The sequence below is a fragment of the Falco biarmicus genome, chromosome 7 (assembly GCF_023638135.1).
Source record: "Falco biarmicus isolate bFalBia1 chromosome 7, bFalBia1.pri, whole genome shotgun sequence".
Lineage (NCBI taxonomy): Eukaryota > Metazoa > Chordata > Aves > Falconiformes > Falconidae > Falco > Falco biarmicus.
This window is the reverse complement of record NC_079294.1, coordinates 50,324,675-50,337,025: the sequence shown is the minus strand read 5'-3', so window position 1 is coordinate 50,337,025 and position 12,351 is coordinate 50,324,675. Positions and strand designations below refer to the sequence as shown.

At 47.1% G+C, this 12,351-nt stretch overlaps 1 long non-coding RNA gene across 1 annotated transcript; it reads left to right on the top strand.

Annotated features, from left to right (window-relative positions):
- The first annotated feature begins 203 nt into the window (after positions 1 to 203).
- On the top strand, positions 204 to 7,815 carry LOC130153158 (uncharacterized). The gene is made up of 3 exons (XR_008823246.1): positions 204 to 428; positions 1,037 to 1,146; positions 7,215 to 7,815. It is a non-coding gene; the product is annotated as an uncharacterized LOC130153158 (long non-coding RNA).
- The last annotated feature ends 4,536 nt before the right edge of the window (positions 7,816 to 12,351 follow it).

Sequence of the window (12,351 nt, the reverse complement as noted above, 5' to 3'; positions counted from 1 at the left end):
CTCATCTGTTTTGCAAGGAAGAAATTCATAATCTCATAGGATGGAAGATGTGCTGGCTATTTATAGTCACTGATTTTACTTGTAAGGAATATCATGACTTCACAAGTGCAGTGGCACTAATCTCCCTGGTAAAGCGTTTACCCTAATCTAAAGGGAGCTGCTCCTACAAAGCCAGCCGTGTACATAAAAGGGCCATTGAACAAATCTGCACCGCTGGCTCTCATTTGCCTGTAAAAGCAGCAGGTGAATCAGAGTGTCCTGAACGCACAGCAGCCCGAGAGCCAGGCTGCTCTCTGAAAATGAGACAGTGAGACAGAGGAGACAATATTCCTACCCAAAATGGCTGCAACGAGCTGAGATGAACGTAGGCAACAGCACATGAGCAGCTGAGAAGGCGCTGTAGCCAGCCGGCTGCCCGAGGTCTGCAGGTGCGGGTTTAGTAGTTAAAAAGCAGGCTGCTGTTACTCCACCAAGGACAGTAAGAGAGTTATTTCTCAGTTATTTCCTACCCTGCTCCAAACTAGCTAGTCTGGGGTAGCTTTTAGTGCTAAGTTGTATGTATTTGCTTTTAGTACCTGTTCCCAAGGGAGGAAAATACCTTTCTGGTTATGTTTGCAGAGGTCACTGAGGACCACAGAGCTAGCTGGAGTACATCTCCAGGAGATCAAACATGCTCGCAACTGAGCCAAATGAGAATGAGTTATTTAGAAAGCAAGGGTGGAGTGGAGTTTCTGCATTTTCCAGGGCTGCGAGGAGCAGTGAGCCAGCAGAGATCACTGCTGGGATGGAGGTAGGCGACTGCAGGTGCGAGACCTGCACATACTGGAGTTCTGTTAGCGATTTCACAGGCGCTCAGGTCTTCAACAGGGTGTGGAGCCAAGCCCATAAGACAGGTTGTGGGTGCAGGGCACAGCTCCAGGGCTGTGAGGGCTCTGAAGGGAGGGAGCGTGGCCTCATAGCGCCTGCACTGCCACTCTCTACCTGGCTTTTGGCTTGCCTTGAGTCTGTATTTATTTTTTCTTCTTGGGATCTGCAGGAATAGAGTGGAGCAGTGTCCTTTGCTCACTTTCAGCCTGGTCTGCTGAGCCTTCCCCTCCTGGTCGTAGGCTCACTGATTTCACAAAGACAAGCAGATTTGTGCACAAGGTACGTACCACATCAGTTGCAAAGGCCAGATGTAAGAGTGTTCCTTTAAATCATAATCCTTCATGTAATATCACACTTAGTTGTCACAGAAACCATGGCATCACTAACACTTACAGCTCTTGATCCAGCAAAAGAGTTGAGCATTTGCTTTTAATATAAAGTATGTGCTTAAATTCCAATTAATTCTATGGCACTGCTTGTATGCCTAGAACAAGGTCTACACTTTAATTTTTTTCCTAGATGAGAGTGATGTGGCCTGGTAAAACCTTCTGGTTGCTTTAGTTAAGCCAAAGTGGCATGCATGTTTCACAATCATCAAAATTACCAGTACAGGAATGGTCTGAAGGATGTCCAAACAGCAGTTTTTAAAGAGGATATGTTGTAAATTGAGTGCTTGATTAGATCACTGTCTCTGCTTCTGCAACCTGGAAAAGTGTTTGAATAATGCTTTTTGTAGTTCCTTCCAGTACTTAGGACACCGGACATCTTTTAATTCTATTGATTCTATGATAGAGAGTAATTTTTTTTAAAATTACTTCAGAAAATGTAGAAGTTTGATCATAATTTCAGTCTAACACAAGTATTTGTGCTCCCAAATTAAATAACTGTTTTAATATAGCTGCTCATATGGTATTTTTTATTTTTCATTAAAGACACAGTTTCTGGATTAAGTACTTAAGAATTACTGTCTTCATTTTAAGGTATGTTTTGGCACTCAAAGTGGCTGAGAAAAGTATGAAAATATCCTTATGTCTCCAAGAAAACAAATGAAAACCGGAGGCAAATTAAGAAAACACTGCATGTATATTAGTTCAAAGATCTGGGCGGGTTAAAACATCTTTTAGTCAGGTCTGTGATTTACGGTTCTTTGAATAGGTGTCAATGCTGAATATTCAATTCCTGTTGCAAGTATGTTTGAAAGATAACATGTAATATTTTACTCATTTACATTAACTATAGTCTTTTGTTCCCCTGATCATACTACAAACAAAATACTCAGGGTACCTCTTCAGTGGCTAAATGTTGCCCTTCAGACAGGGACTCAGAGCTTACTGGACTCGATGGGTAGGCTTCCACTGGAGCTCAGTGGCTGTTCCTCAGAATTAGACAGGTGGTTTAGTCTGGATCTTCCCAGTTTATGATTCATGTTTGTCAGTCCCATGAGCTGTATGGAGTTGTTACTGTTGCTCTGGCTGGCCACTTTTGGTAATGAGACAGTGAGAGGCATGAATTCAGCAACACCAGGTCCATTAAAAGTTAATGCTCTGACTAATTTCATCAGTTGATAACTGGACCTACCCACAGCTGTTCTAGAAAGTTACACATTTGTGCCTAGGTCTGTATTCATGCCAAGGAGATCTGTTCTGCAGATCTTCAATAAATGAAGGTGGTAGTAACTCCACAGCTAATTTGGTGTGTTTATGATGCTTTCTGCCAGCAGAAAAACAGTAAAATCCCAAAGGCATAAGCTTCTGTGGAAATGAAAGCAGAAGGCTAGTAAATGTGGCTGAGTTCACTTCCAATTCAGAGAATGCTTGTGGACAAATCTTCCTGCTGTTTGTTGAGGTCCACCAGCTGGTAAATGGCTGTGTGTTTCTAAAAGCTGTTATTGTAAAAAGTTAAAATCCTGTGAATGGAAAAGGGGGTTGAAAATATTACTGGCTCATCCCCTTGCCTGGAGAGTAAATGTGTAAGCCTTTGAATAACTGCAAAGATAAATCAGAGAGTATGGTGTTGATTTTGCTGATTCCGGAGTACCTGGACAAAAAGACAGAACCTCATCTGTAAAAACATTTTATTAAATAGTATGATTGACGTGAAGAATTACCATGAATTTGTGGTCAGCCGTATTGGCTCACAAGGCCAACAGACACGCAGCGGGATGGTTCCCCCGATCAGTTGTTTGGGTTAATATTACTGTCTAAGAAGCTGACAATGAGGCAGGGAAAGGGGAGAGTAACCCCCTTTGTTACACTTACAGGGCTTATATCCCTTTTTTACACTGCTCACCTGAGTCTAAGGACTCGCACCGTGTCAGTGCGTTCCCTGCAGTCCACTGTAGGCAACGGATAACGTGGGACTGACTGTCCTGCCTGCTTGGAAACAATTTCAGAGCACAGAAAAGGGCTGCTGCCTTTTTTATCGGTGTCTCTTGGTTCATCTTTAGGGTTGTCAGCATTACAGGGGCTTTTTCCTTCTCCCAAGCACGCAGGCTGTTAGCGCCCCGCCGGGCCGGCGGCTGCCTCCCGCCCGTGCCCGCAGCGCCCCGTGCTGCAGGGCGCTCGCTCCCCCGCAGCGGGACCGCTCCCCCCCCCGCAGCGGGACGGCTCCCCCCGTCCCCCGCTCCACCCCCGCAGCGGGACCGCTCCCCCCGTCCCCCGTTCCCCCCCCAGCAGCGGAACCACTCCCTCCGTTCCCCCTCCTGCAGCGGGACCGCTCCGTGTCCCCCCCCCGCACCCCCGTCCCCCGCAGCGGAACCGCTCCTCCCGTTCCCCCCCCCCGGCAGCGGGGCCGCTCCGTGTCCCCCCGCAGCGGGACCGCTCCCCCCGTCCCCCCCTTGCAGCGGGACCGCTCCCCCCGTCCCCGTCCCCCCCCCGCAGCGCTCCAGGTCCCCCGCCCGGCCGCGGGGCGCTGGCGCTAGGTGGTGGTGTGCGCCCACGGAAGGTGCGGGAGCTGCCGCAGGGCCCGCACCGAGCCTGGCTGCGCCCCGCCGGGGCTGCGGGGGCTGCCGGGAGCGCGGGAGGCCGAAGCTGGGTTACCGGCGCGGCGAGGCTTGGCTTTTTGAAGCGTCAGGGCCGGAGGAGGTTTCTAAGCAGTCTGTGATCAACATTTCTTCCGTAGAGCTCACCTTGCCCAGCTTACCTTGCCGCCATGAAATCAGCCCCTTCCCTGGGCCTTACCTGTCATGCACAGCTTGGGCCACCCTTGTCCCACCTTGGTGGCCGCTCTTGGCAGCTCTTTGGCACTACGGCAAGGCTCCCTCGGAGATTCCCAGAGGCTCTTAACGTTGTCGTAGTGGCAGGAGGCTTTGGGCCAACCGTCAAGTTGTGTTTTCTTCCCCAGATTTTAATTTTTCTTGCTTAAATCCCCCACTCCCTCTGTATATCGATGCTAAATAACTCCCTTTGCTTAGTGCTGGCAGCCTGCAGACTTAGGGAGCCAGGACACAAACGCAGGGCTGTGCAGCTACCTGTACTGTTGGGTATACGATGCAACCATGTGCTAATGCAGGGAGGGGATGATAAAAGATCCTTTAACTCCTTCTCTCCAGCCCTGTTCCTCTCCTCCTGCCCCTGTGGGAAGCTAGTATATACCTGTTTAACTATCCTTTAGTTAGTTTATATGAGATAGGTTCTTCAAGCCAGAAGAATCTTCCTTAGCCAGGTAGGGGAGAAGTTAAGACTCTTGTCTAGAGAAAAAGATCACCCTGGTGAGCGTATTGACATTCTCTGTTCTTGTAGGTGTCACACAGATGCTGTGTTGTTCTGAGGTTGCTCTGTGTTGTGCCTGGAGCTAAAGTGCGTGCAAGCCAGGTCTAGATTTAAGGGGTGTAAAAGAGGATCCTAATAGCCATCAGCTGCATCTGAGACACTCACTCTGGTGTTTAGTCCTTTTAAGTCTCGCTTCAGAAATCTGTTCTCTGAGTCTCCCACTTTGCTCTGATTTTTGATAATTCTCTGCCAAGATCATAGTTGCAGTGTTCTATTTATCAAGGAGCTTTCCTTTATGGAATGACACTGCCAAACACCACTGAACTTCGTGCTGACCTTGCTCTTAACTGCATCTTGAACTTGTTAGCCTGTTTAAAATTCATAGAAATGTGGAGTAAAGTATTATGTTCCACAAATTTTTTTAAAAATCAGTGGCTAACTGGAGGAAAGTAAGTGTTCCCCTTTTGAAAATATTGGTAAGACCCTAGTCTTACCCTGTCCACAAATCAGAGCTCATCTGAGCACATATAGAATATACTGGACAAAAAGATGGACTCTTATCTATAAAAACATTTTCTTAAATAAACAGATTGAAGTAAAGAATACAATACCAGGCAGAACAGATTCTGAAACCAGCCACAGCATCTGCTCTGTCTCCCCTAGCCAAAACAAGTGGTGAATGTAGGTGGTGGGAATATGGAGAATCCTGTGGAAAGTAAGAAGTGTAAAAACATGGGATGGAATTGGGAAAGGGCAAGGCGATTTATAATATGAGATCAAGTAAGATGCAGTCTGATGGTGGGATAAAAAAGTAATCCATAGGAAACCAGATTCACTAGGTTTGTGGCTTATAGATCAAAGAGTTCGGGGGGGTTTACCATTTCTCTGCACTTCTTGAAATTATTTCCTTGTTCTCATTATTATTCAAAATGCCTTTCTGTGTCATCTGATAATTTCATCAATGATAGTTCCTTCTAGATCACTATGAAAACCTTGATCTCAACTCTAACGCAGTACTACCACGATCCTTTTTAAACACACTAAGTACCTTTCCCTGCTCAGTAATTTCCTGGTTTTATTCCTGGTTCACAGTTCTTAAGCCAGTTCTCAAGCTATGTGGGTTCTGTTAAGTCGCAAGAGACATGAATTAATGTTATATTCAGACTTTTGTGATTCACTCTTTCATATGTTTGTTTAAAGTGGAGTATGTTGATTCTGCTACTTCCCTTTTACTCACTGACCTTGTAAATCTGTAAGAGGTTCCCTTCCTTATAAACTCCAGGGCAAATATAACTGCTTGTGAGTCTGTTACCCTTCATCTGTTTTATTGGCTTTTTGTGCTTAGAATTTGTTTCTAGTAGGAAAAGTGACAGGTTTACAGAATGGTAATTGTTGGGATCATTCTTTTCTGATGTTTGGTCTTGCATTTGATTCTCTGAGACTGCTGTTTCCTGTGGCTTTTTCTCAGGCAACTCTTCATACTTCAAGTCATCTCTATAACGGAAAAAAGTCTTTTCTATCCTTCTTTCACTCATAAAGATACATGGGTTAGTTTTACAGATGTACTTCACCATGGGGTTTTTTTCAGTGCTGTATCTACCAAACTCGATGTTGTGGTTTTGGTATTTAAAAGTTACCAGACGCAGAGTATGTAAAAAATCCCATACCAGAGCTTGGTAGATCTTGAATTGTGGTGTATGGACTCCTGTGACCTCCAAATCAGAGAATGATTGAAAATCACTGATCTAGCTCACCAGTATTTTAATTCCCGTGAGTACTGTGTGATCTTGGTAAGGCATAGCCCGTCCTGTTGTTGAGATAGTGAGAAAAAACTGTTTATTATGTGCAGTAGGGAGCAACTTAAGATCTGGGATTAATTGATTCCCATAAAAATTTAAGCATCATCTCAAATGGATGTGCCGTCTCTCATGCTGCTTCTCCAGGGACCGTGGGCCCTGAACCTCCTTCCACTCCTCTGCTCCATGTCCCCTGTGAGCATTCTTGGCACAGAGGGGTGGACACCACCCAAAGCATGGGCTCCAACAGCACTCTGCCTGCTCCCCTTGTGCGAGGAGGGCGTTGGGGTAGGACGGGACGTGGCTAGGCACAGCGAAGCTGTGACTGTTTCAGCCTATACAAGGCTGTGGATGGGGCCGCTGCAGAACTGGCCCCAGACTCAAGGTGCCTTTCCTCTTTGCGGACAGCTGGGCTCTCTTGACAAACAGCATAAGCAGGACAAACGCCAGCACTGACAACAGCTTGCTGTGTAACTTTGATTTTGTCTCTTCCAAGTCTGGCTCAGACGTGTGGTTAGCTGAGTTACTGCAGTGCTGGGCTGCGGTTGGGTCCTAAGGCTGGCTGTACACCTGGCTCTGCAATGGCACTGCCTTCAAGATGTGTCTGACTTTCCCCACCTACAAAATGAGGCTGCATCCTATGCCTGGTTTGCTGTGACACTGACAGGATTAGGGCTTGTGCAGCACTTCAGGCATTCTGTTGAGGGTTTGAACAGGAGAGTACTGCCACAGGCACCGCTTTGTTCCCCAAAACCTAAACTTACCTACAAAAAGTAGTAAGAGTAAATGAGAAGCCCTGGCTGGTGTGGTTGCTGAGATGCATTTGATTTGTGTTTTCCAGGCTAAGTGACGCAGTGGTGTCTGGCTGTGCTTGCAGAATCTGAAACAATAACTCTGACCTGCCCGGCTCATCTCAGTGCCTGCCACATCAGATGCCCTGAGCTGATACTGTAATACAGACAAAGTTAACTATTTTGCTACCTATAAAAGAAGAAAAAAGAAGGGGGATGAAGGAGCTGCATATTTAGCTGTGACTAATATTGTATCTCAGCACTGTGAGTACTCGATCTGGGGATCTGCCCATTTCCCTGCCTCCCCCTCCAGCCAGAAATGTATTTAGCAGGACTGAGCTACATCTACATCCCTTTTAAGCCTCTGTGATGGCAGGGGACAATAAGCTTGCTGAGCCCTATAATGCTTATGACTCTGCATGGATGCCAAGGAAGGGGTGCAAGTCCTAGGGTGTCCAGGGAAAGTGCGTTATCATACCCTGAATAGTGCTCCACACAGCTGCCTCTTCCCTCACCCAGCTGGCTTTGGGAAAATGTTGTCATGATTTCCTTTTTTGTCTGGCTTGTTCTGTTATTTCATTAAACGGCGTACCTCACATATGGCTGCATACTTCCTCATTGCTTTCATAGCTGTGCTTTTCTTCTGTTTTTAAGAATCTATGGAGCCATAAAGGAGAACACCAGGCATATTCCCTGACTGTGCATTTTAAAGTATGCTCAAGGAGTTTCATTTATGATGTTTGTACAGTGGATTCTAACCCTCATCTGCAGCACTGCAAGACTGTGATTAACATGGCTTTGCTTTCTAGTAGCACCTTTCTGGCAATAAATTTAATTCCCAAAACTTTCATATGGAACAAAAACATATCATTAACCTTGCTTGCAGACACTATTCAGCTTTTGACCATTCTGAAATATGCACTGTTCAGTAATATATGTAAATATAACCAGAACTACAAACCCACAAACAGTGATGAAATCTTTACCAAAAGATTATTGCTGTTTCCTGTATAGGATTGCCAACACTCTTCAGTAGCTGAGCAAAAACACTCTAAAGAAGGGACCTATTTGACTCAGTTGCTGACAGAGGATGGACTCAGAAGAATTGTAACTGAAAACTCCTCTCTGACTGCCCCCCCCCCCAGTGTTAAAGTTACGGCCATAGTATTTGAGTGCCTGCAGACAACTCCTTGACCCCTGTCCCATCTGGGCAACAGTATCGCTATCTGTCCAAAGCTGCTCTAGAATAGGTTTTGAAATTACATTTCTTAACGGTTAAAGCCTTTAAAAATAAAATAGGTATTTGAGGGACTGAGCAATCCCATGTCCACTGCATGCCATGCTTCTTGAAACTGCGTTGTCCAACCATTTTGTCAGCTTTTATGCACTGATGCATGATTTCCTAAAATGCTTTGAAAGTGACTTTGTTACTGAAGTGATGACGACTTTGGTGCTGTGAGCTCAGAAGCTGATGTGAAGGCCTGGCTTTGGTGAACAAGACAGCTTGGGTTGTATATAGGAAAAGCAGGATCCCCCTCAATCTTTCTGCCTTTGCCCCAGGCTTTCAGGTAAGGTTCCCGTCATATCCTTCTCTTTATGGGTGTCGGGTATTATTTGTCTTTTCTAGTCTCAGGTTCTGCTGCTATCTGTGAAAAAGGGTGTCTGTTCTACCTCAGGATCAGCTATTATCAAACTGCATCATCCATCTCTAAAACCAATTTACACTTCCTCCCATCTCATAAACTTTATCCTTTTCTTTCTCCTTCTGCTGAGGTTCAGGGTTACAGAAGATCTGGACCTTCCTTATTTCTGAACTGGCAGTTCCCTCTTTGGTGCCTGCCATTTCTCTCAGGAAGGTGACATCAGAATTAAACAGAAAGACCCCTTCTAAGGGCTAGGCTGCTAGGCTGTAAATGAGAGGTGAGCTCAAAACCGAAACTCATAAACTATTCTCAGGGAAACAAATCAATCCTCTGCTAGGCACAAACACTCAACTGAACGTGCGGGAGCTTCACTCAGGGGTAAAGCTGGAAATACAGGAGGCCTGGAAAAGGCATTCACTGGAAGAAAAGGACTAATATAAACTGTAATTCATTTGTGCTCTAGAACATTCTTTCTTTAAGCCCCAAAGAACTCTTGCTTTCTTCAAAGCCAATGTGGTACCTCAGTTCTGGGCTCTTCACCCAGAGCTGATCCACACACAGAGCTGAGATGCTTGTGTATTGTGTGGCTGCACGGGGGTGGGGTGGGGGGTGGGGGTGGGGGGTGGGGTGGTAATCCATGAACCTAGCAGACCCCTTAACACATAGCAAAACTTTTTATACACTTTGAACAAGTGTTTACAATTAGGTTTAGTCATACCTAATTCTCACTGGTTCTTACAAGCCTCATCTCTATCTAAAGGTACAGCTTCACCCCCCATGTTCGTAGGGGGGTTTCTTTCCTCCAGGGTGGATCTTTTAGTGTGCTGATTAGGGTAGTTCACACATAGTTCTAGTAATTTTCTGTTTAGTCTTATTAACCATTTGTTTCTCCTTGACCTTATCTTGTTGTGCCCCAGCTGGACATATTTACAGTGCCTGTTCCTTTTCCCAAGTCTGTGTTTTGTTAACTGTTTGTAACAGTTTTTCAAATTCTTTCTTGGTTTTCACTAGAGATATTTACTTTCCCCTCCTCTCTCTTTTTCTTTTGGAAATAAATAATTCCTATATCACATCCATCCTACATCTTTGTTTATTTCTTTCTTAATGGCTCCTCCTGGACTCATCTTTCCTTTCGTTCCCTTCGCCCCTTGCTGATGGCTTTCTGTCTCACCAGGGATGTGTCTAGCTGATATGTTGGAGGCAGCACTGGCAGTAAATGCTAATGGAAGAGAAAATTTTGGTGTGAACTGTTTGCCTCTTTTTCTTGCCAGTTCTACCCAAGAAAGCAATGAGGAATCAGCTGTTTTTTTCTGAGAGTTTCAGTTAAGAACTCTTACAAATCTTGTAAGTTTTCATATTTATATGAAAGGAAGGGAAAAGAAACAAAGAAGGTTATGAGGGTATGTTTTCTTCCTAACAGAGAGGTCTGGCCAGAGTTCAGATCCCTGGAAGAGGAAATCTAGCTGTATCATAGATAAAGAGAGGTTCCCATGATATTGAAGGTGAACATTTAGGAAGAAAGGTAGAAACCCCCAGTGCTTACAGGCAATAGAGAAGAAGGGACTTCAAGAGCATCTGTAATTACTAGAATCTGATACAGTGCTCCTGAGGGTCTTTGCCAGGATTAATTTCCTTTATTACCCAGAGTCGTCAGGTCTTTCCCTCTGTGCATTCATTTTGGTCTTTGGGACCGTCAGGAATTTCTGAGTCACCTTGTGACTAACCTGAGATTCATGGCAAGTCCCTGAAGGAGGAAAAAGGAATGAGTCAGACATAAAGAGCAACTCTTTACACCTCTGAAGCAGCCTCTGTATTCCAGAGAGCAAGGCAGCCCCAATGTGTTCTCAAGGTCTTATCACAGGAATGAACTCACAGGCGATGTTGCAGCTTGCACAATGCCTACTGAATACAGAGAAGTGCAACAGGATTTAGAGGAGTGGTAGCTGTGCAGTTGCATGTTGCTTCTTGAAGCCTGCAAAAGAGGCAGACTGAAAAAAGGAGGACCCAGGAAACTACAGGCTGGTCAGCCTCACTTCCATCCCTGGAAATGTGATGGAACAGCTCATCCTGGAGGTCATCTCGAAGCATATGGAGGAAAAGAAGGTAATCAGGAATGGTCAACATGGATTCACCAAGGGGAAATCATGCCTGACCAACCAGATAGCCTTCCATGATGGAATGACTGGCTCGGTGGACAAGGGGAGAGCAGTGGATGTTGTCTGCCTTGACCTCAGCAAGGCTTTTGACACTGTCACCAGTAACATCCTCCTACATAAAAAAAACTTGAGAAGCATGGACTACGTGGGAGGACAGTGAGGTGGATTGAGAACAGGCTGAATGGCAGAGCCGGGTTCCCCAGGGGTCAGTGCTGGGTCCAGTCCTGTTCAACTTATCCATCAGTGACCTGGATGAAGGGACAGGGCGCGCCCTCAGCAAGTTTGGGGATGATACAAAGCCGGGAGGGGTGGCTGACTGGTGAAGGCTGCGCTGCCCTTCAGCGAGACCTGGGCAGGCTGGAGAGCTGGCAGGGAGGGACCTCATGGAGGTCAACCAAGGGAAGTGTCGGGTCCTGCCCCTGGGGAGGCACAAGCCCGCGTACCAGCCCAGGCCGGGGCTGACCTGCTGGGGGCAGCTCTGCGGGGAAGGACCTGGGAGTGCTGGTGGGCAACAAGTTGCCCGTGGGCCAGCCCAGCGTGCCCATGTGGCCAGGAGGGCTAGTGGGATCCTGGGGGGCATGAGAAGGAGCGTGGCCAGCAGGTGGAGGGAGGAGATCCCGCTCTCTGCCCTGGCGAGGCCGCATCTGGAGCGCTGTGCCCAGTTGTGGACTCCCCAGTTCGAGAGACTGGGAACTGCTGGAGAGGGGCCAGGGGAGGCTATGAAGATGATGAGGGAATGGAGCATCTCCCTGATGAGGAAGGACTGAGGCAGCCGGGCCTGCCCAGCCTGGAGAAGGCCGAGAGGGATCTTACCGACGTCTACAAGTATCTTCAGGGCAAGAGTCAGGCGGCTGGGGCCAGGCTCTGTTCAGTGGTGCCCAGCGGCAGGGCAGGGGGCAGCGGGCACAAACTGGGACACAGGCAGCTCCATCTGAACGTGAGGAAGAACTTCTCTACTCCGAGGGTGACAGAGCCCTGGCACAGGCTGCCTGGAGAGGTCGTGGTGTCTCCTTCTCTGGAGACATTCAAACTCACCTGGACACGACCCTGCTGTAGCAGGGGGTTGGGCTGGGTGACCTCCAGGGGTGCCTTCTGACCCCAACCAGCCTGTGATTCTGTGAAGGAGCTGGGGAAAGCTCTAGGCCAGACTTGAACAATATATGGCTTGCAGGACACAGCTGGCCAATTAAGCAACTTTTTTGGCCTGCCAGAGGGTCAGGAGACACCATTTGGTTCACTGGGTGCCTTAGAGAGGTTCTCATGCCTCCTACCAGCTTGCCAGCCAGTGTAGGCCAGGCATCCCACCAGGCAGCACATATGCACCTCTCAGCAGTGCCGCTGCCAAAATAAATGGGGTGTCACAGTCCATGGAGAGGCAGAGGGGGAAG